Here is a 24,203-nt window from a genome sequence, read left to right as displayed (position 1 = left end):
GTTTGTGGGTTCCAGCCCCACATCCGGCTCTGTGCTCACAGCTCAGAGCCTGGAACCTGCTTCGGACTCTGTCTCCCTCTCTCTCTGCTCACGTTCTGTCTCTCTCTCTCTCAAAAATAAATAAACATTTAAAAAAATTTTAATGCAATAACATTGGGGCACCTGGCTGACTCAGACAGTGGAGCACATGACTCTTGATCTCAGGGTCGTGAGTTCAAGCCCCATGTTGCGTGCAGGGCTTACTTATATAAATAAATAATAGAGTGCAATATCATTTACCACAGAATCAAAAAATAGTTTAAACCTGGTAACAAATTTAACAAAAGGCGAGGAAGATTTCTACATTGAGAACTCCAGATACTGCAGACAGAAATTAAAGAATATTCACATAAATAGAGAAATGTCCCATGTCAATAGACTCTTAAGATTTTAGTTCTCCCCAAAATGATCTATGGATTCAGCGGAATCCCAATCAAAATCTACTAGGCTTTTTAAATTGAAATTTACTAGCTGATTCTAAAATTTATATGGAAATGCAAAGAACCTAATAAAAATCAAGCAATATAGAAGAAAGGCAAGGAGGAAGAAAAAGCTCACACCACCAGATTTCAAATCTTATTTAAAGCTTTAATTATTAAGGTTTTGCGGTGTTGGCACATGATGGACAAATAGACCCGTGCACAAAATAAAGTTCTGAAGCAGAACCACACGTAGACAGTCATCTGAGTTACAATAAAGGCATTGTTATTGTCCAAAAGGATCACTTGAATAGATGGTCCTAGATCAATTGCATATCCATATGGGAAAAAAAAAACCTTGATTCCCTACCTCACACCATACACAAAACTTAATCTAAAAAGAACACAGACATACTTAACATATTCTTCATCTTGCTTTTCTCACTCAGCGACATTCTCTGAACATCATCACCCTGCTTAATTTTTTTTTAATGGCTACAAGTAGCCCATGCCAGGATGTAGCAGGACGGTTTATCGAGCTATTCCTCTCACACAGGTGTATGTGCATTCTCCAGTAGTGTCCGAGAAGTGGGATTTCTAGGTCGTTTCCTTCAGATCAGTTAGTATCTCCATTATATGTGGTTTCTCCAAGTTCATTCTCAGTTAACATTAGTGTTTTGTGGTTGTCCCATGGAAGGTAGAATCAATACCCTACCCAAAGCTGGTTTGGAGTCAAGACTGATGAGGCCACACATGCACCAAGAGAGGACATAAAGATTTGTTACTCATATCGTGAAATTTTTCTGGGGAGAATAGGGCAGGCACTCAAGCTGGTCTGGAACATCTTGACCAAAGAGAGGAATGAGGCTCTCATATTATTGTGGTTAGGGAACAGAGCTGGGTGAAGGTTCCCACATATGTGGTGCCACAGGAGACGGCACGTGGGATTCCTTACTGGCTTGCCCAGGTATGAAGCAAAGGGAAAAGGAAAAGGGAGACAGTTTGAGAGCTGTTGGTAGTCAAACATCAAAATGGAGTCACACTTTATTATAATTGGTTTATGTCAGCTTGGGTCAGTCAGTACCTTGCTACATGAACCATATACCCTCTAGATCAATGAATAGTCACTAATCAATTTATCACAGACTCTGGGTTTAGCTGAGCATGTCAAGTTTGGCTAGGTTATGCTCCTGACTCAGTTTCCCTCCCCATCTGAAAAATTATTAAAGAAAACCACCAAGTGCATATATATATCTAAGCTGCTCACTAGTCCTTAATTGAACACTTACTATATGCTATGTACTATTCTAAGAGCTTCTGCACTGATTAGCCCTTTGCCATATAACAATCTATGAAGTGAGAACTGTTATCCCTATTTTATAGGTGAGGAAATTGAAGCACAGAGAGGTGAAGTGATTTAACAAAATTGCATAGCCGGTAGGTGGCAGAAACGGGACTCAAGGCCAGGCTGTCCAGATCCAGAACCCAAGCTCTTAGTCGTTATGCTAGGCTGTGGACTCCTTTAAGACAGTGACAAATGCACGGTCCCACTATCCTGTACAACTCCAGGATCAAACAGAACACAGTGTGAGTGATGCCTTCTAGAGCTACAGAACAAGATGGGTCTTGTGTGCACCTAACACAGTGCCTGGCATATAGTAAGTGCTCAATAAACATTGGTGACTTAATGTACTTACATATAATAATAACAATACAGCATTATATTATCCATGAGGATACAAAAATCAATACAATAAAGTCAACTGAAGAGCTCCAGCTCACACGTTGGGCATTATTTCAATGTCCCATATTAATAGCAGCACAGGAGAAACCTCTCTATACCCATGAGATTGAGACTCCAGGAGGGTAGGAACTGAGTCAGTTTGTTCCTGTTGGACCCCAGTAGCCCGGCACAGGGCCTGGAATATTCATTCCAAAAGCACTTGTCAAAAAATATATGGGTATTTGGACAGAAGATACCTGATGAATAAATGGATACATGCATGTGTGCAAGGAGGAAGGGATATTTGGGTGGACGTTTGGATAGATAGTAAGATATATGGATGGATGAGTGACCATATGAGTGGATAGATGAATAATGATCAAACACAAGGACAGGTGGGGGAATCGATGGGTAGAATAAGTAGTTAAAATCATGCGCTTTTTTTTTTGGTTTTTTTTAAGATTTCATTTTTAAGTAATCTCTACACCCAACATGGGACTTGAACTCACAACCCTGAGATCAAGAGTCGCACGCTCTACTGACTGGGCCAGCCAAGTGCCCCTGTCATGGACTGTTTAGTTAGACTGCCTGGGTTCAAATCCCAGCTCTCTCATTTATTCCGGGAATAGAAATGGAATTAAAAGGATGACAAAGTAACCCAAAACAAGACCCTGAGGAGGCACAAGAGGGTAATCTGTGAATGAAATATTTATGGAACACCAGAGTCAAACACCTTCCTTGTACAAATGGGAGCACTGGAATTCACAGAGGCAAAATCACTCATCAAAGGTGACACAATTGATTAGTGGTAGTACCAGAAAAAAGAAGTCCAGGTTTTCTGACCCTTTTTTATTCATTCAACAAACATCTATTTAGCACTTCCAATTTTCCAGGCAGTATACCAGGTGCTAGAGATCCAGCACTGGGCAAGACAGACACAGGACCTACCCTCAGAACCCCGAAAATCTAATTAGAAATGATATTGTTATATGGGGAAGCTCCAGGAGTTAGGAGAACGTATAACAGTGAAAAGTAATCTAGCCTGGTGATCAGGGAAGGCATTAAAGTTAAAACCTAAAGACAACTGAAAAGATGGATTGGAGACATTTAAGCAGAACGATGTATTAAACAGCTCCATGACCCTCAGCAAACTGCCTAATCGGCCTGGGCTTGTTTTTCCTCTTCTTTCAATGTAGATAATAACTGCCAAAATAGATGGTGCTCAATAAATGTGTGTTCTCCTTTTCTGCCCCAGGAGGGTGTCCTTCTAATCTAACTGCCATCCCAGGAGGGAAAAAGAGTTGGGTGTATGTATAGTCTAAAAACACCACGTGTGTTCGTTTATCCATTCTATAACATTTATTCAACCCTGGCTATCTGCCAAAGGCTTTTGTGGACATGAATGTATAATCGCTACTCATCAATTCTAAGAGGATGTATCAGTCAGCTTAAGCTAGGGTATGCTGCAGTAACAAGCACTTCAAAATCCCAGTGTCTTAACACAACAAAAGTTTACTCTTCTGTCACAGTCTGTCGCGGGTCCAGGTAATTCAGGAATCCAGGCTGAAATGATACTCTGATCTCACATTTTGATCATGAGGCCCTCACATTCCACAGGGCATAGACAGACACAGTGAGAACTCACAGCCTTTCCTATGCTTAGACCAGGAAGTGACCACACCCCTGTGCTCAGAGCTCATTGGCCAGCACTGATCACATGGCCCCACTTCACCACAAGGGGGCGAGGAAGGCGGCAGAGCATATGGAATATCTGATGAGCGTTACTATCTCTGCCACAGGGAGACACATACGAATAAGCTCACAAATAAGGATATAGTTACAATTGCAGCATGTTCCAGGAAGGGTCTGGTTGCAGATGGCCTGGCCAAGGCTCCTAAATTAAGACTTCAGATGGTGCGCCTGGGTGGCTCAGTGGGTTAAGCGTCTGACTTTGGCTCAGGTCATGATCTCACGGTCTGTGAGTTCGAGCCCCGCATCGGGCTCTGTGCTGACCGCTCAGAGCCTGGATCCTCTTTCGGATTCTGTGTCTCCCTCTCTCTCTGACCCTCCCCCATTCATGCTCTGTCTCTCTCTGTCTCAAAAATAAATAAACGTTAAAAAAAAAATTTTTTTTTAAAGACTTCAGAATGCAGCCGGCCACACACATAAAACTACAGGTAAAAAGAAATAAATGATGGTCTATCATAGTCCTGGATTCTCAAGACGAGGTTAGGAGTCTTGCCGAGTTGTCTGTCCCTGCATCCTGGCAATGATTTCATTTCTAAGCACAAGCCACCAAAAACAATGCAGAGCACAGAAATTCAGCCCCACAATCCCCACAGCACCTGTAAAAACAGCCTGAGTGGCACAGTGCCCAGAATGTATTTATTGGATCCCGTTCGGAGGCTGAAAAGTTCAGCACATCACAGCCTGTGCCTAACTGGTACCAGGCTTCAGCTCATACACAATAAACTCGCCCAGAGGTCTCGAACTCAAATGCCCACAGGGACCACTAAATGAGAGGAGGTGGTCTCAGGGGACAAACAAGGAGACGGTGCCCAGTGAAAGGGACAATTGCCCCTCGACACCACCTGCGTATTGCTACTGGGGCTTATTTTTACATTTCTAAGAGACATTGGAAATCTGGATTTTTGTGTGTGCGATCTTAGTTTTTGTTTTTTTTAATGTGGGAATTAAATTAATTTTTTGATGTTTTATTTCTTTACTTTTGATAGAGAGCATACAAGTGGGGAAGGGACAGAGAGAGAGAGAGAGGGAGAAAATTGAAGGAGGTTCCAGGCTCCAAGCTGTCAGCACAGAGCCCAGGGCGGGGTTCAAACTCATGAACTGTGAAATCATGACCTGAGCTGATGCTTAACCGACAGAACCACCCAGGCACCCCTAAAATTAATTAATTATTAAAAACCCTCTTTAGGGACGCCTGGGTGGCTCAGTCGGTTAAGCAGCCGACTTCGGCTCAGGTCATGATCTCACGGTTCGCGAGTTCAAGCCCCGCTTCGGGCTCTGTGCTGACAGCTCAGAGCCTGGAGCCTATTTCAGATTCTGTGTCTCCCTCTCTCTGACCCTCCCCTGTTCATGCTCTGTCTCTCCCTGTCTCAAAAATAAATGAAACGTTAAAAAAAAATTTAAAAAAAATTAAAAAAATAAAAAATAAAAACCCTCTTTAGTTTAAACAAAATGTACCTGCCATCCAGATTCATGCAGCTGGACCCCAGTTGTCTGTTAAAGCTCTAAAACAGTGCAGAGGGGCCTTAGACAATTCTGAGTCTCCCCAGCTGAAGTAGCCAGAAAAAGAGAAAAGCTGATGTGAACAGGGAATGGTTATGTACATACAGGTGCTGGATGAAATATTATGTACCCATTAAAAATATTCGTAAGACAGAAGGACTGGGAGACATGCCCAAGGAGAAAATTCTAACTGAAGAGAAGAGAACACCCAAGAGTTGCACACAATATAAACAACCCACATATTGAAACTACGTATCAAAAAAAACTTGAAAGGGAATGCATCAAAATGTTCACAGTGCTCCTTGGGTGATAGGAATATAGATAGTTTCCATTTGTTTGTTTGTTTTTTTAATTGTTTAATGAATATGTCCTCTTCATAACAAGGGCAAAACTGCAGATTAAAAAAATTAAATATTGGCGAGCCTGGATGGCTCAGTCAGTTAAGCATCTGACTCGATTGGGGCTCAGGTCATGATCTCACGGTTCGTGGGTTCGAGCTCCACATCGGGCTCTGTGCTGACAGTGTGGAGCCTGCTAGGGATTCTCTCTCTCCCTCTCTCTCTGCTCCTCCCCTGCTTGCACTCCCTCTCAAAATAAATAAGCAAACATTTTTAAAAAATTTTTTTCAGTAAACATTTGTTGGGGTGTGCTTCAAGGAATTTTAGACCTGAGAAAAATACTACTGGTCATCTCCTCCAGAAGCTTCTTGCTCAGCACAAGAGGACACTGAAGCCCAGGGAAGCTGAGTAACTTTCCCAAGGTCACACAGCTGGTAAGCAACAAGGCTGGGGTGGAAGCCAGGTGTCTTGAATGTCAGTTCAGTTTCAAGCACCACAGGCTACCGACCCAGGCATCATATAGATGGGAGGAATACTACACAGAAAGGAAAAGAAAAAGGAAAGAAAGGGAGAAGAAACGGAGGAAGAGAAGGAGGGAGGGAGGAAAAATCTTAAAACTCGTCCCAAGCTTTGGATAGGTGGGGTTTTTTTTCCCCCAACCATTTTATCTGTGGATCTGCTCATTTCCATAAAAGCTGATCATCTTAATTTTGTCAAGACTCTGCAGAACATTTCCTCTTGTTCATGCTCCCCGAGGTAAGAAAACTTGCAGGAAGGAACCGAAGAACAATTTTTACACTTCTAATTTAATTACTACTGTTCTCCTCTATTAGGGTGCTCATCAAGAACTCGGGTTTGAATGTTCCTCCTCAAAACCAGTGTGTAACGCGGTGGACACAGAATTAAGAAAAAATTAATTTTAAATGTCGGAATTCCTGTGGGAGAACACGCTTCTATAATTTACCTTCCGAATCCATTAGTGCTCTGGCAGTGTAGGAATTTAATATTTTAGTCACATCTTACATCTGGTGAACCAATCCACACGCATTTGCTAATAAAAAGGCTGTCTTGACTAAACTATATCAAAATCCACAGCAGCTAACTTCCCCCACTGCCCTCAATACAAAATACAAAAATGATGTTGGCCCAGTCCTTGGTTACAAGTGGTCTTGTTGAGGGGGCTGGACTATTTTCATAAAATCATAGAATCTTAGAGCAGGGCTTGAGGGGGCGCCCAGGGGGCTCAGTCGGTTGAGCGTCCAATTTTGGCTCAGGTCACGATCTCGCGGTTCATGGGTTCAAGCCCCGTGTCGGGCTCTGTGATGACAGCTCGGAGCCTGGAGCCTGCTTCGGATTCCGTGTCTCCCCCTCTCTCTGCCCCTCCCCTACTCGCACTCTGTCTCTCTGTCTCTCTCTCAAATATAAAGAATTTTAAAAAATAAAAAAATTTAAAAAAAGAAGGGCTTGGGAGATGGAAGAGATGCGTGGGGCGGGCAGGGGAGACAGAAAGAGACCAAGAGATAAAGAGAAAGAACTTGATGTTAAGCCTGGAGAAAAATGGAGAGATGAGCAGAGAGAAACAGAGACAAAAGACTGAGACCCGGACGGCAAAGAGACATATAGAAAGACAAAGAGATAATGATAATAATAATGGTAATAATGACGATGATGATGACGATGGAGACTGAGAGGAAGACAGAGGCAGAGACAGATAGGAAGACAAACTGGCAGAGACAGAGTGAGGCACAGAGAGGGACAGAGGCACAGAGGTAGGGAGAAAGAGAGAGGGAATGACGGAGAAATGCTAGTCTTCCTGCAGCTTTAATGCCCACATCATCATCGTTGTAACAAACCATAGACAACCTGTTACCTGGGTTCAGGGTGCCCACCAAGGTCAGGGGCAAGGTCAAAATAAAGTGGGTTTTTGGAATCCCAGACAAGACAGAAGGAGAATGACCAGCACAGCTGTCTGGCCGAAAGGCTGGACTCTCAGATTCTGAGCCTTGGACGTGGCACTAGAGTCTTGTGATGCACTCTAGGCATGTCTGACCCCAACGCATCCACTTTCTGCCTCCTGCCCAGACAGTCCTAACAGGCAGTGAGAGATTCCACACAGCTCTGAAGCACTTCCTATAATCAGGGCTAATGGCTGCAGACCAGGAAAACACCAAGCTCAGGGTGACTTTCAAAATCCATGCACTCTCTCTCTCTCTCTCTCTCTCTCTCTCTCTCTCTGTCTCTGCCGTGATCTGAAAACATCAGACGTGGTCACCAGCTCAAACCGAAGCTTTGTTTGCCCTCCAGACTCTGCTAGCCCTCAACCTCAGGATTCAGCCTAGATTTGCCCCATCTGCTGACATTTAGAGAGAGAACAAAAATGATGTAGTGATAATATCAATGAGCATTTTTTGACCACTTCTCGTATGACAGGCACTGAGCAAAACTTTACAAGAATTGTATCATTTCATGCTCATCACAGAACCCTCTCCCTTTTAGAAACCGCATTTTAGGTAAGAAAACGGAGACTCAGAATTTAGGTGTCTTGTCTGAGAGCAAACAGCTAATGCGTTGGGGAGACAAGATCTGAAACTGTGACCCACGTCTTAACCACAATGCCTGTCTTCCAAGTGTCCCCTACGAAGGTTCATTTAGAGACTGCAGTCCCAGGTGGGCAGGAAAATGGTTTCTGATATCCACCATACCCCTTCTCTCCACGGATTTTGCATGCGCTGTTCCCTCTACCTGAAATGCTTTTCCTTTCCCCTCTTCCCTCTCTCCCGGGGCTTTTACGACTGCTCACTTTTTAGATCTCAGTTCAGTCGACTTTCTTCAGGGAAGCCTTCACTGGTTCCCTTGACCAGATCAAATTCCCCTTTATGATCTCTCAGGGTGCAACATACCTTTCCTGGGTTTACTTACAGCACTTGCCATCTTACACATAATCGTGTGATTCTTTGATTAATCACAGATCAGCCTCTGGTTTTGCTCATCCCTCTATCCATCACGGTGTGGGCCCCTAGCCCATTGTAGGTGCTTCCTGTATATACGTTTAATTAATTAACTGATTAATGATCAAGTGAATGAAATAACTAGAAATATATGCCAAACTCAAGAACAGAAATATGAACATGGGTAAATTCCCTAAGAGATAGCTAAGGGAGTTGAAAGTAGTTGTGTCTAGGGATGGACCAGGACAGGAACAGGAAACTAGTATTTTGATGTAAATGTTATAATCTTTTTAAATGTGTAGTTTCATTACTTTGATAGACTAATTTTTTAACTGAGACTGTGACAGACTGAAATTAACTACTTTACCAGATTTTTTTTTAATATAAAAAGATGAAAGGGCGGAAGGAGGGGGTTTTCCAAACGGAAAGAGAGAATGGGGGGATGGAGGTGTGTCAGCAAGGAGGCATCCTGGAGAACAAGTCATGAAATGCAAAGGATCTGGGTGCCCATGTCTGCGTCTGAGAAAAGTAACCCGTGCGGGAGATACTTTGTTCTGAACAGCCAGCCCTGCAGCCACTGGCCACACCTGATTGGACGCAGAATCAATGCCCAAGCTAATGGCAACCAATCACAACATGAGAAGGAGACCATGAGTGAAATTCTATCCAATAGAAGTGCTGCACATCTGGGGCACGTGCAGTGACTCAGTGGGTTGAGCATCAGACTCCTTTTTTTTTTTTTTTTTACAAGTTCTTTTTTTTTTTTTTTAGACTGCTTTGTTGGAACTTTTTTTTTTTTTTACATTTATTTATTTTGAGAGACAGAGAGAGACAGAGCACAAGTGGGGGAGGGGCAGAGAGAGAAGGAGACACAGAATCAGAAGCAGGTTCCAGGCTCTGAGCTGTGAGCACAGGGCCTGAAGTGGGGCTCAAACTCACAAGCCGTGAGATCACGACCTGAGCTGAAGTCGGACATTCATCCTGAACCACCCAGGCACCCCAAGCATCAGACTCTTGATTTTGGCTTGGGGCATGATGCCAGGGTTGTTGGACCTAGCCCCAGATGGAGCCTGTTTGGGATTCTCTCTCTCTCTCTCTCTCTCTCTCTCTCTCTCTCTCTTCCATCTCTCTCTGATAGATAGAGGGATAGATAGATAGATTGATTGATTGATAGATAAAAACAAGTACTACACGGTTCATGATGGCAAATTCACCAATCAGATCCTCTCTTGGGAAGTATAAATGGCAGAGGAGGCGTTGGTTCTGACGTACAGACACATAGCGGAATTGAAGGAGGCCCTCTATGAAATTGTGTACAAAACAAATTTCCCGGGCTCTATAGCTTTGATCAGATTATCGAGGGAAACTGTGATGAGCAAAGGTTAAGGACTAGTAGATAAAGCAGGTAATTTTTTCTCTTAATTTTTGGAAGGTTTCATGTAAAAATTATTTAGATTTCCATCTTCTGTTCCAAAAATTATGGTAACACTGAGCCTGTAATTTCTCATGGTAATGATTGCCCAGAGCTGAGTCGCAGCCGCTCCCTGTGGACGGGGCACGTGTTCTCCAACTCATCCTATCCCTACCATTCTTGTATTTTCCTGGCTCACTTGTTGACATGTGATGCCTGGACCATGTAAACCGTTGAGTTTACAACTCTTAGCTATCAACAAGTGACTAGTTCAGACTGAAATGTGAGTGGCTGATACTTTTGCCTTTGTTTTTGTTTTTTTACATAGGAGCTTAACCCATTAAGATCTCTAATGATGGAGAGAGAAAAAAAGATCTCTAATGATGGAATTCATAGGACAAATAATTGTGAATCCCTCTCGGGTCATGTTTACACTCCCTACTGTCTCTCCCATTCAGGTTGGACCAAAAGAACAGAAATCCAATTCCAGGAATTGTACCCCTCTAAAAGACTTCTTTTTTTTTTTATTTTTTTTTTTTATTTTTTTTTTTTATTTTTTTTTTCAACGTTTTTTATTTATTTTTTTGGGGGGGGACAGAGAGAGACAGACAGAGCATGAACGGGGGAGGGGCAGAGAGAGGGAGACACAGAATCGGAAACAGGCTCCAGGCTCTGAGCCATCAGCCCAGAGCCTGACGCGGGGCTCGAACTCACAGACCGCGAGATCGTGACCTGGCTGAAGTCGGACGCTTAACCGACTGCGCCACCCAGGCGCCCCAAGACTTCTAATCTTCTGTAGACCTTCCTAGAGTTCTCTGCATTCTATTTGTTTGTTTGGTTGGTTTTTGTTTGATTTGGGGTTGTATTGTTTTGCTTTTGTTTTTGGATATGGGAAGGTTGTTTCTGGTTGGGTTTTTTTGTTGTTTTGAGGAGGAGGGGTTGGTGATTTGAGGGGCTTTTTTGTTATGTTTTGTTTTCTTACGAGCTGCCGGAAATTACAGTTTTGCCTCTCAAAAGAATCTTGGCCCCTAACAAAATAGGGAATCAGCACCTCCCTCTGACTGACACATACTATTGAAAGCTTCTGTTTTCCTTCCTGACTCTGAGGTAACAATCATAGACAGGCACTATCGCTGGGGTCACGCTGAGAAAAACCCTGTTACCTTTGCATAACAAAATGCTGCGCAGTATGAAATGGTCTCATGCTGGGCCCATTTTCCTAGACAAACTGACTTTGAATTGAGCGGTGGCAGTGAGAGAAACAAAGGCATCTGATGTCAGAGTCTGTGATGTTCTTTATACAAGCTTGAGAACAGTGACTTCCTCTGTAACTCAGAGGGGGAGAGAGATTGCTTGCCTGAGGCTGGTGTCTCAGAGACTCAATCTACTTGAGTCAATTACATTTGATTCAGTACTTCCTGAGCATCATTATGTGAAATGCACCACATCTGACATGTGGGGATGCAAAGAGGAGGAAGACAGAGCCACAGCTCTCAAGGAACTTGAAATCTACTCGGGGAGATCAGACAAAACCACAAAGAATAATAACAAATATCGTTTCTGACTAAGTAAGGACATCTGATCCTTCCACGCCAACAATTTATTTCCCACATTTTTTTTTTTCTTTTTGGAAGCCACCATGCTCCCAATGTCAACCTTTTTGGTCCAGGTTTTGGTCCAGCCCCCATTGTCCAAGTTCCAAGTATCTGAGCCTCTGGATCCAGCCGTACCTGTAATCCTCCCTTAGTCTTTTCCAAGTCTTGAAACTATAAAGTCATTTACTTATTTATTTATTTATTTAGTCTAAGCTGGTTTAGGTTAACTCTTTTCACTGAAAGAGTCCTGACTAATAAAAATATATACAAATGCTCTTACTTATATTACCTCCTTTCATCTTCAAAACAATCCTATAAGATTTATAAGAGAGAAGGAGCTCTGGCAGGGCCCTGGAGAAGGTAAGACGAGTGTGAACGCCATGAGTTTTACTATGGAATATAACCAGGCTTTCCTAAACAATGTTCTCCCCTCCACCAAATTGTCTGGAGATCTGAGCCTTAGGTTATTAAGAACTCCGACTACAATCAATTAAAAAAAAAAAAAAAAAAAAAAAAGTGTGACCCTGGAGGCAGGAAGACCAATGAGGGAGGAGGATAAAATTCGTCCAGGCAAAAAGGCCTAGAGCAGTGCCTCTCAAACCTTAACATGTATATAGATCAACTGGGGATCTCATTAAAATCCAGAGTCTAATTCAATAGGTCTGGAGTGGGGGTTGAGATTCAGCGTTTCTAACCATCTCCCAAGCGGTGCTGACGCTGCTGGGGTCCAGGGCCACACTTTGAGTAGCCAGGGCTTGGACCAGGGCAGTGAGCAGCCAGAGGTGGCCATGGAACATGTTTTATTTGACTCATACAGTATTTTAAAAATGAAAATTGTTTTACTATACTAGTTTCCCTATTTTTCTGTATGTTCCAAACTTTTCATTATAAAAAGTGTTTTTAAGTTTAATTGCCAAAATCTATAGGTGATTTTACATAAATGTCTCGCTTTCTGGCTTCCCGAGAATTTGGCGGTTCTGGCCGCACCGCGCGCACAATCCTGCCTACAGCAACCTTGAGTCTCCCCGGTGGGGCTCCAGCCGGCCCCGCGGTCCATCCGCTCGGCTCAGCACCGCACAGCGATCGGCAACCCCTGGGCCCGCGGGTTAGGCGCACATCCAACACCCTGGGGCTACCCTGGCGAGGTGTTGACCCGCTGCCGGCCTGGCGAAGAGGGAAAGAGGGGCACTGCCGCGGTCGGTGCCAGGCCGCTGCGCCCCGAGGGACCGCTCGCACCCGGCGACCACCTGTTTTCCGCGCGCGGATGCAGCCACTCGCAGGGACCCGCCCCCCAAAACCCAGGGGATCCGCGGGTCCTGTGCCTTCGCCTCGCCGTCCAATTCCGTCGTCGCCCCACCCCCAGTTCTAGCGCACCCTCCAGCTCCAGCAGTCCCATTCCCGCGGACGGCGTCCTGCGTCCCCTCCCCGCCCCACATGGCTCCCCCACGACCCCCTACCCGGCGCAGGCTGCCGCTCCGGGAGGCCGGACCCGCGGCGGCCGGCCCCCTTCCCTGCCCCGCAGCTCCCGCCCTGCCCACCTTACCCGCCCGCAGCGATGGTGGGCCGGCTGCCCGTCCTCCTCTGCCTCCAGCGGTGTCGCCTCTGCGACCGCCGCCACCGCAGCGGCAAAGCCACCTGCGCGTGACCCTCGATCACCAAGTCCCCCCCCCCGCCCGACACACACACCACGCACACATACACACACATGCGCGCGCGCGCGCGCTCTGCCCTTAGATGTGGGAGCAGTGGCCCCGGGGGGAGTCATAGAGGGTTCACGAGCCAAGCCTAAGGCTCAGGAAGACCACCACCCCCTCTGCCTCCTCCGCCCAGAAAAGTTAGTTGTCTCTGCAGGTGGGTGGCTCAGCCGGCAGAACCCATTCGCACGGTCCTCCAACCCCATTCAGAGAGTCATTCCCTCCCTTTGCTGATCCCCAACAGACAGGGACGTGTGCTTGCACACAGGAACCCTCTGCCCTCAAGGAAGGGTCCCCAAAGGAAAATCAAAGGGCGTGGGGTCGGGCCCGCGGGGTCCGCCTTCATCTCTAGTCTCTGAAGGAACATCCGTGACTTCAACGGTGCTGAAAATGGACTTTCCACCAGGTTTTTTTAACCCCTTTGTGACCCAAATGAAGTAACAGTCGTAACCGGAAGTCTTACAGGAAATGTTTCAGGCGAAGTCCTTGGAACAGAGTCCGGCACGTGGTAGGCACTCAACAGCGTTAGTGGTTATTCCTGTCGGCTTGAGTTGGGCAGGACAGACTGTCACCAAAGCCGAAACGGAACAACGCATCTTTCCAGCATGGAAACCATCTCATTCTCTTCCTCTTTAAGGCAAGTGATGCAAAAACCAGAGCACTGGGGCCAAGTCTGCCCTGCAGAGTCTGTTCTGCGTGGTTTAGCTGGTGTTTTAGAAACATGTGAATCGGTTGCCAAAACTTAAAAACCGGAAGATCACATAAACAAGGGGATTTTCAGTCGTTCTTTGAAAAGATAGAAAGTTTGGGGGCGCCTGGGTGGCTCAGTCGGTTCAGCGTCCGACTTCGGCTCAGGTCATGATCTCACGGTCCGAGAGTTCGAGCCCCGCGTTGGGCTCTGTGCTGACAGCTCAGAGCCCGGAGCCCGTTTCAGATTCTGTGTCTCCCTCTCTCTCTCTGACCCTCCCCTGTTCATGCTCTGCCTCTCTCTGTCTCAAAAATAAATAAACATTAAAAAAAAAAAAATTTTTTTTTTTTTAAAGAAAAGATAGAAAGTTTGGGCCAAACCGAGCCTACTTTTCTGGAAGCAGGAGCTCACAAGCAGGGGGCTCTTTAAAGAGGGGTTGCCTCTGATTAGTCCGCTAGGCTCCCTCGCTCCTTTAAAAGATCTTCTTGGCCCCTGCAGACCTTTTGAGGTTGGCCTAAGGCCTAATGCTGAATTTTGTCCAGTTTCCCCAAGAAGTAGCTTTCATTATCCCCATTTTACAGAAAAGGAAACTGAGGCTCAGAAAGGTCGAGTAAATTGCCCAAGGTCACACAGTTAATATACAGCAAAAGTGAAGTTGGAACCCAGTCTTTATGCCCTGAGCGCCTTAGCGTGGCAAGCGATTTACATCAAGCCTTCCTTTTGAAAGGAGCATTTTTATTAATAGCACACTTTGAATGCCAATTTGTTGGGATTGTTGAGCAAGAACTTAAATTTTTAGCTTCATCTAAATTGGCAGTGCTCTCTCCCACACTGTCTCCACCTCCTTATTTTTCTCATTTAAGCGCTCTGAAAAATTCTAAAGGTTTAACTAAAATCGAAAATGTTTCTTATTTCATCCATCTCAAGTTACTGGCAAACGTAGGTGTTCTTTCCTTTCCATTTCTTTCTTTTTTTTTTTTTTTTTTTGTAGCTTCCTTATTTATATTTTACTCTTTGTAGTTTGTAAATTCCCTCTTACCAGCTGCTTGCAAAATCGAAATGTCTTTACTGTTAAGTTTCTGATTAGGGTTGTACAGTCTTGTAACCCAATAAACACATATATGAGGAAAAACTGTGTGCACATATACACGCCCACACACACACACACCCAGGGCGCCTGGGTGGCTCAGTCGGTTAAGCATCCGACTTCGGCTCAGGCCATGATCTCGTGGGTCATGAGTTTGAGCCCCATATCGGGCTCTGTGCCGACAGCTCGGAGCCTGGAGCCTGCTTCTGTGTCTCCCTCTCCTTCTCGCTCTCTGTCTCTCTAAAACAAATAAACATTAAAACAAAACCTGATACACACCCCCACTTGTAATAGATTCTTGGTGTCTCTCCAGGTCTTAGTGTCCCAAAATGTTTCCATAGATCTTCAACCCAAACGCCAGAATCACTGACGGCATAACTGTACCCTTGTTGTGAAGTTTTGGGACACCTTGGTTGCAACCATTAGCCATAAATAGGATCCTACATTACTGTCGATTTATAAATGTTGACAACTCATTCGAAAGAATTTTGAACACGGTGGCAACAACTCCCCACCACCACAAAAAGAGAGAGAGAGAGAGAGAGAGAGAGAGAGAGAGAGAGAGACAAATCCAGGAGGCCAGGTGCAACAAGTTCATGACCTCTGTTCTCAACTTTCAGGGTGACTGCTGTGTCTACCCCTTTGAAGTCAGTGGGCAAAGATCTCTGCCTTGATGCTTTTCCCTCTCCTCCTTGGTCCCTGGGGCCCCTGGATCCCTTTGAGCCTCTCCATGTTGACAGTGTGGGTTCTCAGCCATTCTATCCCATAGATAACCACTCTGCAAGCAGGGTGGGTGGGCAGAGGAAGGGAGGGGCTTCAGAGAATACACACTGGAGGAGAAGAAGAGGGAGTAAGAGCTCTTCGCTGTGGTCTCACTTAGCCTCAGTCATCTCTCAGGTGCTACTCAACGTGTGGTCCCTCAGCCAGCAGCATCGGCGGCAACCGGGAACTTGTTAGAGACGCAGATTCTCGGGCTCCACCCCAGACCTACCTATCAGACCTTCTGGGGCAGGACTCCAAGGGAAACTATGCTTTAGTCCTCCAAGTGACCTTGGGGTTAACCTCCCCCTCCGTGCTTCTACACTAATCTCTGTCCCTCCACCTTCAGTTCGATTACCAAAGCCCCACCCCCCCATCCCCCCATTATCCTGGCCAGACCCCAGAGAGAGAGGAAGGCTAGGAGCCTCTCCTGCCACACTGAGAATTTTGAATAACTTCATTCCTTGCCTTTGGAACATCATCTTACAATTCAACAATCAGCAAATAACCCAATAATATGTGGGCCAAATATCGGAACAGACAGTTCACAAAAGGCGGCACAGAAGTGGCCAATAAGCACCTGAAAAGGTGTTCAACAGCACTAATCATCGGGAAAGTGCAAATTAAAACCTCGATGAGACACCACTATGCACCTACCAGAAGACCGACAATAATAATAAGACCGACAATATCGAGTGTTTGTGAAGGGGGTGCAGCAGCTGGAACTCTCATTCGTTGCCGGTGGGAATGCAAAACTGTACGACTCTGGACAGGCATTTGGCAATTTCTTATAAAGCTAGATACACGCTGATAACCGCAATTCCATTCCTAGGCATTTACCCAAGAGAAATGAAAACCTATGCCCACACAAAGACTTGCACATAGCAGCTTTATTCACTAAAGCCCAAAACTGGAAGTGACCCAAATGTCCATCGATGTGGGCACAGAGAAACGAATTGTGCATATCCATGGAATGGAATACTAGTTAGCATCAGACGCAGGCAATACCATGGATGAATACCAAAACCACGCGGGGCAAAAGAAGCCAGACAGAAAATACTACACATTGTATCGTTCCATTTATATGGAACTGTAGGGATCTACACTGATGGGAAGCCAATCAGTCAGTGGCTGTCCGGGGTTGAGGGGATGGTGATTAATGGCAAAGAGATATGAGGAAAGTTTCTGGGGTAATGGAAATATTCTGTATCTTTGCTGGAGTGGCGGTTACACAGGTGTATAAATCTGTCAAAACGCATCCAACTGTCCATTTAAAATGGGTGCCTGGCTGCACGTAAATCGTACCGCCATTGAGAGGATTGTTCTCAGCCTTACTGCCCATAAATGGCACTTCAAGAGATGTGATTATTTTTAACTGCCTGTCCTGGCCTAGCTGTGCCCAGGAGGGAATCACTGACACGGGAAGCGACAGGCATCTCTGGCATTCGGTCTACCTTGGTGCCGAGCCTGGGCTCTCTGATTCCTGCTGCAGCTTACATGCAGGTCAGCAGTGCAGAGGTTTTTCCCACATCAAATAACTTCAAAAGTCCAGTAATTGGCAAGCGAGCGTCTCCAGCTCAGTGCAATTACCAAACACTCCTCACTCTGCCCCTGGAACCAGCAGATAACTCTGGGATGGAGATCCTGCAGGGAACACAGGGGCCCCTCTCGGGGCCGTCTGGGGACTCTCACCAGCCACCTGCAGGCACCTGCGTCCCAGCCTCCAACACTGCTTTCCTGATTGGAGTCTGGACCATCAAGGCCACGTTCCCTGGTTCCTGAGCCTTTCTGAAAAGAGAAGAAAGCCACGGACATTCCAGCAAGGCGGATCCGCACCTGACGGCGAAGCAGACCTGCACGTCCCTCGCCTCTAGGGGGCGCCTCTCGTGGAGAATGAACACTCCCGGGATGGAGACCTGGGACCTGAGCAGCGCGGCAGCCCCACGCGAGGCCCAGAACGGCGAGGGTCTCTGGCGTTAGCTTGACTAATCCCCACTAGGAACCAATTCTGTTTAGAGGCGCTTTTCTTACTGTGGTGAAATTCACATAGCATAAAATTAACCATTTTAGAGTGTTCGACTCAGGGACGTTAAGCGCGTTTGCAACGTTGTGCAACCGTCACCTCTATCTAGTTCCGGCGCACTTCCACCGCCCCAGAAAAGAGACCTTGTACCCATTAAGTGGTCCCTCCCCTTCCTCCCTCCCCTGGGCTCCTGGCAACCACCAATCCTCTCTGTCTCTACGGATTTGCCTGTTCTGGATGTTTCATATAAATGGGATTATACAATATGTGGTCTTTTGTGACCGGCCTGTTTCACTGAGTGTGGTGTTTTCCGATGGTCATACTCTCCTGTAGGGATATAGGTCACTTTTCTTTTCTTTTCTTTTTTTGGTAATGTTTATTTATTTTTGAGAGAGAGAGAGAGAGAGAGCATGTGAAGGAGGGGCACAGAGGGAGACACAGAATCCGAAGCAGGCTCCAGGCTCTGAGCTGTCAGCACAGACCCCCATGCGGGGCTTGAACCCAGAACTGCCAGATCAGGACCTGAGCCGAAGTCGGGCTCTCAACTGACTGAGCCACCCAGGCGCCCCTGTATGTCACTTTTCTTGATCAACTCATAAGGTGATGGGCAATTTTGTGTTTACAGTTCCTCCGACAGCCCCTTATCTCAGTCCTAGGAAGGCAGCAGGCCTGGGAGTTCCTTGGAGGACGGGTCCATGGCTTCCGAACGGTCCACAGATCCCTGATGCTCTAACAGAATACCGTAGCCTAAGCAGCCTCAACAACAAACGTTATTGCTCACAGTTCTGGGGGCTGGAAGTCTGAGATGGGGGCCCTCCTGCTGGTTATGTCTTCACAGGGCCTTTCCCTGATGCGTGCACACAGAGAGGTCCGGTGTCTCTTCCCCTTTTTACAAGGGCCAGGAGGGCCCCCCTCTCATAACCTAATCTAACCTAATCACCTCCAAAAGGCTCCACCTCCAAATACCATCACATTAGGGTTAGGCTTTCATCACTGGAATTTTAGGAGGACACAACATCCAATCCTTAAATAGCACCTCCTCTGGCCCTCTCTGACACCCACTCATGCTTCCAGCCAGTTTTCTCGTGGGGATGTAAAATGGTACAGGAGCTTTGGAAAACAGTGTGCAGGCCCTCATAAAGTTAAAGATACACTTACCATATGACTCAGCAATTGCCCTCTGAGACACGTGCTGAAGAGGAAGTGCTGGGTTTGAATGCAGACCTGTTTCACTTTCCAGATGTGGGCTCTTGAGCCAATGATGAGGCCACCCTGAGAGTCGACTTACTCATCTGTGAAATGGAGATAACAGTAATACTTTATTCATTCATTCAGTCAATATTTATCGAGCGCCTCTGTAACCGGGCGGTGGGCATGCAGTGGTGAATGAGACAGATACGGCTGTCCTCGAAAAAGGTCACAGTTTGGGAAGGAACGTAGACATTAAACAAATAAGCAAATACATGTATCATTACAAATGGCGATACATGCTAGGAAGGAGAAGAGCAGGGAGCTACCAGAGGGGATAACATGGGGTGCTGAATTCACTTACTGTTTTTTATTTTATTTCTAAGTAATCTCTGTACCCAAGGTGGGACCCAAACCCACAACCCTGAGATCAAGAGTCACCCGCACCACTGACTGGGCCAGCCAGGCGCCCCAGGGGCACTGAATTTAAATTGAGGAGTGGGTGAAGGCTCTTTTGGGGAAATGACCCATAAATGAAACCAGCAGGGCAGAAGAGCCCGTGAAAAGGCCCTGGGGCCACAGAGCCTCAGTGCGCCTGCGGAAAAGACGGAAGGAGGCAGTGGCCTGGCACCAGGTCATAACTCCACTGTAGACCAGATGCGACATTTGGATATTACCTTACAAGCTAGGGGGAGTGTCTGAGTTCCGCTTTCCCCAGAAGCAAATGTTGGTTGGTAACCTGCCCCCCGCCTCTGCGCACACGGGGGCAGGGAGAGACCCAAGAGGCAGACCTTCCAGAGCGCGCGGCGCTCGCTGTTCATAAGCAGGGGACTTACCAAGCTTGTCTTGGCAGCCACAGGGGCAGGAGGTCTCCCCACTGCGACCAGAACCTTAAACGTTTACCCTGAGCTCTTAACGGGGCTTCAGTCACCTTGGTCTCAAGCGCACCTGACTCCCTGGAGGACAGCTCCTTGAAAATGGCTCCCACCGCGGGAAAGGTGGGCGGAGCTCCCATTTCAAGGGCAGGGGAGGGGTGAGGAGCCTCAGATCACGTGGTGGCTCAAGGATCAAGCTGGGGTCGCGTCCCCTCTGTGACCTCCAGCCACACTCCACCCCTCATGACCCCGACCGGCTCTGACCGTCTCCCCCGCCACCCCTTCTGCAGTGAGCAGCGTGTCAGCAAGAGCTTTCGCGGGCATGCACGTGGCTCGTTCCGTGGCTCTCTGGTGGCACTGGAGGCAGAAACCACCGCGACCGATATCCACACGTGGAAGACACAGATCATGATCATGATTTCCAAAATAAGAAACAATATTTTTTTCATCAGGAGCCCCTCGATCTAAACCACTTACGTATTTCCCCGCCCCGAGGCTGGGGGGTCAGATCACTCTGGGAATTTATAAGTGTCATGTGAGTTAATCAGGAATGGTACCTGAGCAGACTCATGAGGTCTGAACTCAAAACATTCTGTTCGGATAATAACACACATGCCTCTTTGCAAGGCAGAGCCTATTTCGGGACAGCCTTTTCTTTTTTTCTTTTTTAAGTTTATTTATTTATTTTGAGAGCGAGACAGAGAGCGAGCACGGGGGAGGGGCAGAGAGAGAGGGAGAGAGAGAATCCCAAGCAGGCTCCACAGTGTCAGCTCAGAGCCCGATGCGGGCTCGAACTCACAAACCTTGAGATCATGACTTGAGCTGAAATCAAGAGTCGGATGCTTAACCAACTGAGCCACCCAGGTGCCTTTTTTTTTTTTTTTTTTTTTAAGATTGTTTGTAAGTTATCTCTATACCCAACATGGGGCTTGAACTTATAACCCTGAGATCAATTGTTGCATGCTCTATCCAAGCCAGCTGGGTGCCCCAAGACAGCTTTTCTCATTAGAGGCATTTTGGCATTCAGGGGGACAGGATTTGTAGGCTGTGATTTAAGTCTCGTAGGGTGATCTTAGGAACGATGTCCTCCAGGCCAATGGAAGGAACAAAGATAGGCTCAGTCACACAGTGTCCAGATGATCTCAACACCACCTCGCTGTCTCAGGGCTGCGTCCATGAAAATGGATCCCACTGTGATAACAGCAGAAGGCACATTCCAAGGACAGGGGAGGTTGGGAGAAGCCTCCAGTTGCCCAGGTCCAGCTGGAGGGTCAGCCAGCAGTCACGTCTTGAGGACCTCCTCCAGCAGGGGACCCCGGGACAGAGATGTGAGTGCAAATAATGCACTTGGGGGAACTGGCCTCAGGAAACACTGATAGAGGAGAGGGCAAGGCAGAGGAAGGAGGCAAATACAGAGCAGAACACTAAGCAGATTACCCCTGGGGCAACAGGGCCCAAATCCCCACTCAACGTAATCCCCAGCCGCGGGGTAAAGGATCTGCAATATTTATCCACCGGCTATCACCTGTCATCATTGAGATAGGTCTGGAAGTAGGAACCGCAGGGCTTGGCCGTGGAGCGGACATGGGATGGGGGCAAGAGGGCCGGCAAGGGTAGCCGCTGGCTCTGTGAGTGAAGTTGCTGTTGCCTGAGAAGGGGGGGTCTGGAGAGGAGGGTGCTGGTAGTATTGAGAAATTCAAGGGAATTAAATGAGTTCTTGCAGGCAACTACCCGAATCCAGGCACGCCGTGTAGTTCTGTTTTTCCTTCCACCCCCATGGTTCTGGAAGACAAGATTAAAGCCTCTGACGAAGCACCTGGGTGGCTCAGTCAGTTAAGCATCTGACTTTGGCTCAGGTCATGATCTCACACTTTGTGAGTTTGGGCCCCACATTGGGGTCCGTGCTGACAGCTCAGAGCCTGGAGTCTGTTCAGATTCTGTGTTTCCCTCTCTCTCTGCCTCTCCAACCGCCCCCTCCCCAACCCCCACCTCACTCATGGGCTCTCTGTCTCGAAAATAAACATTAAAAAGAATTTTTTTTAAGCCTCTAGGGCACATGATAAATGAGTTTGCAACATTTAATCTCTGGGAAATAACACACAGTAGTAGAAACAAGCCTTGCCTACCCACCCTGACAGGTTACTGCAACTCGGTGTGGCATCCGAACCCAATGCTGGAGGCAAATCCAGAAATTACCTTTGGTCCTGCTACACCAGGGGCAAAATCTTTTCCTGGCTGGTGGCGGCTGTGGCATAAACTGAGCATTAGAGTAGTCCTTTTCAGCTGGTGACATGCTTTTAATTCAGGAAGTTTCAATGGCTCCGTTCGTGAAAGTGGGGGAGGGGCAGGGAGAGGGAGAATCCCAAGCAGGCCCCCACTGTCAGCGCTGAGCTGGGTGTGGGGCCCCTGTGGGGCTCGAACCCACAAACTGCGAAATCGTGACCTGAGCCGAAGTCAGTCACGTAACCGAATGAGACACCCAGGCTCCCTAGAAAGGGAACTTTCTTAAGGAGGTAAATCGCACAGGCAGAGGTGAACGGTTCACTAAGAAAGAAACTGCAGTGAGGTATGAGAATGGGATGATTATGTCCACAAGTTGCTTTAACAGAGAATACAGGGCCTGGAACGACATTGTAGGTTGGAAGACAGAGATGTGCAAACTCACCTGAACAGCAGTACAAATGGACACTACCGCCTTAGAAAACTGTCTCGCAATGTCTTCTAGAACTAATCATGCATAGACACTATAATCTGGCAATTCCGGACATATCCCAAAGAGAAATGCATTCATCAGTTCACTAAAAGACATGCGCTAGAACGTTCCAGGTGGTCTTATTCATAAGAGCCAAAACGTCAAAACAAAACAAAGAACCCGAAAATAACCCAAATGCCTACCAACAGTAGAATGGATGGATACATTGTGGTATATTCACATGAGATATATATACAGTGTGGTAGAGTCCTGTACCGCAAGGTGAATAAATGGTTTATAACATGGATGATTTCCTGCACAAAATCGCAAGTCTAATAATCATACTTTGCCTTTGGACATGCTGTTAACTAATTCTTTCAGGAAATAACTGAGCGGTTACCACTAGAACAGACACTGTTCTAGATACCGGAGATACAGACAGTAAGCAAGACCATTAAAACTCCTTGCCCTGGGGCACCTGGGTGGCTCAGTCGGTTAAGTGTCTGCCTTCGGCTCAGGTCACGATCTCACGGTTCATGAGTTTAAGCCCCGCATCAGTCTCTAAGCTGACAGCTCAGAGCCTGGAGCCTGCTTCGGATTCTGTGTCTCCATTTCTTTCTGCCCCTCCCTCGCTCGTGTGTGTGTGTGTGTGTGTGTGTGTGTGTGCACGCTCTCTCGCTCTCTGTCAAAAATAAACATTAAAAAAAAATTTTTTAAGCCCCTGTCCTCACAGAGCTCACATTCTAGTAGGGGAAAAAAAAAAAAAAACAGCAAACAAATAGTACATCCAAAATCCCTGAACATGTTTTAGTTTGGCTTTTTTGAATGGAAGTAGACAACTTAATGAGGAAGATTGAAGTAAATGCCTTAAACCCGGAGTCCGTGGGCCCTTGTGGGGGGCCTCGTCCTTGAATGGACATCGAGGGACCAACGAATCTTCCAGAATTACGTGAAAAAGCGTGTATGTCTGGGGATTTTTCTGGGGAGACGGTCCAAGGCACTCTTGGATTCTTAAAAACGTCATTGACCAAAAAAGAGTTCACAGTCTCCCGATTCCCTCTAGTCTCGCTTAAGTTACGTGCAAACATTTTCAGAGCACATACCTATAAGCACTGGGATCAACTGTATTTTGCTTGAGTTGCTTCACATTATTTCTCCGAAGTAGCAAATGCACAGCCATGTCCTCCTTGTCGTTTGTCAATGCTACAGAAGACTGCACCGTGTCAAATTCTGTTCACTTCACCCAACCACTGTCTTCACGTCAGTCCCCCGGTACTTTCTCGTGCCTCGCCATTCCATAAAGGTTGCTGTGAAGACCTTTGCACAGATTTGTTCGTTGCTTCTAAAGGGTTTTCCCGGAGTGTGTTTGAAAACTGCAAGAGGTGGGCGTTTTAATACTCTGTGATCGGTGCTCACCACGTTTTGAATGCAGCAAGAACAGCTATTAAAAATCACCTACAGGATGTGACAAAAGG

General features: G+C 46.6%; 1 protein-coding gene across 1 annotated transcript in view; it reads right to left on the bottom strand.

The window, feature by feature from the left end:
• Positions 1-20,134, bottom strand: part of RPH3A (rabphilin 3A) — a 279,514-nt gene extending 259,380 nt beyond the window's left edge. Inside the window, exons 1-2 of the mRNA XM_042910479.1 lie at positions 19,998-20,134; positions 19,132-19,265 (exon numbers count right to left, since the gene is read on the bottom strand). The gene's annotated coding sequence lies outside the window, so the exon portion shown is untranslated. The remainder of the gene's footprint in view (positions 1-19,131; positions 19,266-19,997) is intronic.
• Between the last annotated feature and the right edge of the window lie 4,069 nt (positions 20,135-24,203).

This window comes from Panthera leo, chromosome D3 (genome assembly GCF_018350215.1).
Source record: "Panthera leo isolate Ple1 chromosome D3, P.leo_Ple1_pat1.1, whole genome shotgun sequence".
Lineage (NCBI taxonomy): Eukaryota > Metazoa > Chordata > Mammalia > Carnivora > Felidae > Panthera > Panthera leo.
Note: the sequence above shows the minus strand (reverse complement) of the source record. Positions and strands in the feature narration are given on the sequence as shown.